The sequence below is a fragment of the Schistocerca cancellata genome, unplaced genomic scaffold (assembly GCF_023864275.1).
Source record: "Schistocerca cancellata isolate TAMUIC-IGC-003103 unplaced genomic scaffold, iqSchCanc2.1 HiC_scaffold_653, whole genome shotgun sequence".
Taxonomy (NCBI): Eukaryota; Metazoa; Arthropoda; class Insecta; order Orthoptera; family Acrididae; genus Schistocerca; species Schistocerca cancellata.
The window spans coordinates 22,501-27,500 of NW_026046664.1; the positions used below are offsets into that span (position 1 = coordinate 22,501).

The window sequence follows — 5,000 nt, forward strand, 5'->3', positions numbered from 1 at the left end:
CCACGATACATGCCAGTTAAACACCGACGGGCGGTGAACCAACAGCGTGGGACACAAATCCAACTACGAGCTTTTTAACCGCAACAACTTTAATATACGCTATTGGAGCTGGAATTACCGCGGCTGCTGGCACCAGACTTGCCCTCCAATAGATACTCGTTAAAGGATTTAAAGTGTACTCATTCCGATTACGGGGCCTCGGATGAGTCCCGTATCGTTATTTTTCGTCACTACCTCCCCGTGCCGGGAGTGGGTAATTTGCGCGCCTGCTGCCTTCCTTGGATGTGGTAGCCGTTTCTCAGGCTCCCTCTCCGGAATCGAACCCTGATTCCCCGTTACCCGTTACAACCATGGTAGGCGCAGAACCTACCATCGACAGTTGATAAGGCAGACATTTGAAAGATGCGTCGCCAGTACGAGGACCGTGCGATCAGCCCAAAGTTATTCAGAGTCACCAAGGCAAACGGACCGGACGAGCCGACCGATTGGTTTTGATCTAATAAAAGCGTCCCTTCCATCTCTGGTCGGGACTCTGTTTGCATGTATTAGCTCTAGAATTACCACAGTTATCCAAGTAACGTGGGTACGATCTAAGGAACCATAACTGATTTAATGAGCCATTCGCGGTTTCACCTTAATGCGGCTTGTACTGAGACATGCATGGCTTAATCTTTGAGACAAGCATATGACTACTGGCAGGATCAACCAGGGAGCTGCGTCAACTAGAGCTGAGCAGCCGGCCGCCCGGGAGTGTGTCCCAGGGGCCCGCGCGAACACGCAAGCGTCCGCTCAATTATTCTGCAAACAGGAGGAGGCTGAGCTCCCCTGCACAATACACCTCGAAACCCTCTCAGGTCCCGGCGGCGCGCAGCGCCGTCCTAAGTACTTGGTCGGGTTCGAGAGAGGCGCAATCGCCCGGAGTTAGGCGAGTAGACGCTTTAGGTGCGACCACCCGTGCTCCCAACTGAGCTTGCCGCTGCCGACAGAGGCCCGGGAGCGTGCTGTCGTGGCATTGCCGGCGGGAGACAACACGCGCCACCTACGGTGACCGGCAGCTCCAACGCCAGCGCCACAGAAGGGCAAAGGCCCCACGTGGGTGCCGAAGCGAACTCTCCCAGCACAGCGCACGTGCCAACACGTCTGCACAACTGCGATACAAACCACCAGCGAGAACCGCTGGGGCGACCGAGCAGCAGACGGCGTCGCGGCGCCGAGTGCCGGGCGGCGGCGCATCCTCAACGCACACAGTCCTCAGTCGGACCAGCACACTGCAGATGTCCACCGCGCTTCGCACCGGGCCCGCGAGGACCCACTTTGGCCGCCCGGCGCCGCGCGCAGGGTGCCCCGGCGCGCAGCTGCGCCGCCTGCCGCGTCCGTCGGCCGGCGCGCCTGCCACTGGGCGCCCCCACCAGCCGGCTGTAGCGCGTGCGCCCACGCACCGCGCGGCCAGCACGCCGGGCGGCCCCCCCTCACCGGCCGGGGACGGTCCCACCCAGCCACCGCCGCGTATCGCTTCACACACAGATTTGCCCTTACTGATTTACCTCCAGCAACAACAACCGCACCACAATGGGTTTACCAGTTGTTCATTTGCGTAACGTCACCAGCAAACGTAGACGTCCATCCCAGTTTGCAAATGCAACGATTATTGCATACCTGTCTGTTAGGTGTCACGACACACTACGTCTGCCCACATACACGCAACAAAATGTGCACGACTAGAGAACACGTGGGAGGTGGCCCCCTACGTATGCGATGTCCATTACGAGACCGACTGTCAACCAGCATCTGTACCATGTCGCAGATGTGGAACGCGGTGCACCATGCTATCACACTGTGTGAGAAGAGACGACTACGTTTGAATACACGCGCCACTACATCAACAGACGGCTCATGCTGATCGCCATCCAGGGCGTCCGTTAATCCCACACGTCTCTATGGCGTACCACACTGCAATGTAGCTGTTATGGGGAGACGGCACGTGGCTGAGTGCACAACATTTGGACCGTATGGTTCGCTGTTGTTGGGCGCAGTCGTTGTACGGTCACACATGTGCCACAGCGTATCATGCAGTACATACGGACCTATGTGCAGTACAATGTGAGGGTTAAGCTTACGACATCAGCGGACAGTGGACACAGGCCGTACCACGACGTAGACTGAGCGCTTCGACATGCGAATGCCAGTGAACAGCTGCGAAGGGCATTGAACACGCAAGCACCTGAACGACCAGCGTGCGAAGGCAGGGGGGAGGGTGGGGGCGATGTACATCCTGCAGTCGTCCACATTACAGTGTACAGCGGGAGCATGTAAAAAGTAAGCAACACTTGCGAAGTGTTGAACATGAAACGATACACAAGAGGGTGGGCGGTGCGAGTAGCGAACTATATTCAGAGGGTTGTGGTTAGACAACACTGGATTAATGTAACGTGTCATATGCCAATTACAGAGCAGGTTAAGGCACAACTTGGGTTAGGTTAAGGCACAACGTGGGTTAGGTTAAGGCACAACTTGGGTTAGGTTAAGGCACAACGTGGGTTAGGTTAAGGCACAACGTGGGTTAGGTTAAGGCACAACGTGGGTTAGGTTAAGGCACAACGTGGGTTAGGTTAAGGCACAACGTGGGTTAGGTTAAGGCACAACGTGGGTTAGGTTAAGGCACAACGTGGGTTAGGTTAAGGCACAACGTGGGTTAGGTTAAGGCACAACGTGGGTTAGGTTAAGGCACAACGTGGGTTAGGTTAAGGCACAACGTGGGTTAGGTTAAGGCACAACGTGGGTTAGGTTAAGGCACAACGTGGGTTAGGTTAAGGCACAACGTGGGTTAGGTTAAGGCACAACGTGGGTTAGGTTAAGGCACAACTTGGGTTAGGTTAAGGCACAACTTGGGTTAGGTTAAGGCACAACTTGGGTTAGGTTAAGGCACAACTTGGGTTAGGTTAAGGCACAACTTGGGTTAGGTTAAGGCACAACTTGGGTTAGGTTAAGGCACAACTTGGGTTAGGTTAAGGCACAACTTGGGTTAGGTTAAGGCACAACTTGGGTTAGGTTAAGGCACAACGTGGGTTAGGTTAAGGCACAACGTGGGTTAGGTTAAGGCACAACGTGGGTTAGGTTAAGGCACAACGTGGGTTAGGTTAAGGCACAACGTGGGTTAGGTTAAGGCACAACGTGGGTTAGGTTAAGGCACAACGTGGGTTAGGTTAAGGCACAACGTGGGTTAGGTTAAGGCACAACGTGGGTTAGGTTAAGGCACAACGTGGGTTAGGTTAAGGCACAACGTGGGTTAGGTTAAGGCACAACGTGGGTTAGGTTAAGGCACAACGTGGGTTAGGTTAAGGCACAACGTGGGTTAGGTTAAGGCACAACGTGGGTTAGGTTAAGGCACAACGTGGGTTAGGTTAAGGCACAACGTGGGTTAGGTTAAGGCACAACGTGGGTTAGGTTAAGGCACAACTTGGGTTAGGTTAAGGCACAACGTGGGTTAGGTTAAGGCACAACTTGGGTTAGGTTAAGGCACAACTTGGGTTAGGTTAAGGCACAACTTGGGTTAGGTTAAGGCACAACTTGGGTTAGGTTAAGGCACAACTTGGGTTAGGTTAAGGCACAACTTGGGTTAGGTTAAGGCACAACTTGGGTTAGGTTAAGGCACAACTTGGGTTAGGTTAAGGCACAACTTGGGTTAGGTTAAGGCACAACGTGGGTTAGGTTAAGGCACAACGTGGGTTAGGTTAAGGCACAACGTGGGTTAGGTTAAGGCACAACGTGGGTTAGGTTAAGGCACAACGTGGGTTAGGTTAAGGCACAACGTGGGTTAGGTTAAGGCACAACGTGGGTTAGGTTAAGGCACAACGTGGGTTAGGTTAAGGCACAACGTGGGTTAGGTTAAGGCACAACGTGGGTTAGGTTAAGGCACAACGTGGGTTAGGTTAAGGCACAACGTGGGTTAGGTTAAGGCACAACGTGGGTTAGGTTAAGGCACAACGTGGGTTAGGTTAAGGCACAACGTGGGTTAGGTTAAGGCACAACGTGGGTTAGGTTAAGGTAGAAATTGCGTTACATTGCGGTACAAATTGCGTTACATTGCGGTACAAATTGCGTTACATTGCGGTACAAATTGCGTTACATTGCGGTACAAATTGCGTTACATTGCGGTACAAATTGCGTTACATTGCGGTACAAATTGCGTTACATTGCGGTACAAATTGCGTTACATTGCGGTACAAATTGCGTTACATTGCGGTACAAATTGCGTTACATTGCGGTACAAATTGCGTTACATTGCGGTACAAATTGCGTTACATTGCGGTACAGATTGCGTTACATTGCGGTACACATTGCGTTACACATTGCGGTACACATTGCGTTACACATTGCGGTACACATTGCGTTACACATTGCGGTACACATTGCGGTACACATTGCGTTACACATTGCGTTACACATTGCGGTACACATTGCGGTACATTGCGGTACACATTGCGGTACATTGCGGTACACATTGCGTTACATTGCGGTACACATTGCGTTACATTGCGGTACACATTGCGTTACATTGCGGTACAAATTGCGTTACGAATTTGGTTAAGTTAAGGTGCAAAATGGGTTAGGTTAAGGTGCGAAATGGGTTGGATTACAGTACACAACGTGGTAAGAGAGTGTGTTGGGGGGGGGGGGGCCGAGGTTCGTTGGTAGTGATCATTGTAAGTGAATGTCTGAGGCAGCTTCAGTATGTCACAGCAGTTATGTCTCGTCAGGATGCGCTTTTCGCTCGTGACTGGAGGCGCGCCGCGTCTGTGGTTGCGGCAAGGGAGCGGCAGACCTGTGTGATTCATTCCTGCCATTGTTTCTGTGCCGTAACAGGAGGCAGTGTGGTGGTGTTGGGTGCACCCCTGTGTAGGACATGTGTGGGTGTTGGTGGCTTATCTGAGCAATTGTGGATGTCGGACGGGTGGGATATTCTATTTTAGAATTGGACCCCCTGGTGTGGTTATCATAGT

At 52.6% G+C, this 5,000-nt stretch overlaps 1 non-coding gene across 1 annotated transcript in view; it reads right to left on the bottom strand.

Moving 5' to 3' along the window:
* The window catches only part of LOC126138162 (small subunit ribosomal RNA), a 1,909-nt gene extending 1,197 nt beyond the window's left edge, over positions 1–712 (bottom strand). Inside the window, exon 1 of the ribosomal RNA XR_007528176.1 lies at positions 1–712. This exon is cut by the window's left edge and continues 1,197 nt beyond it. This is a non-coding gene — a ribosomal RNA (small subunit ribosomal RNA).
* Positions 713–5,000: the final 4,288 nt, after the last annotated feature.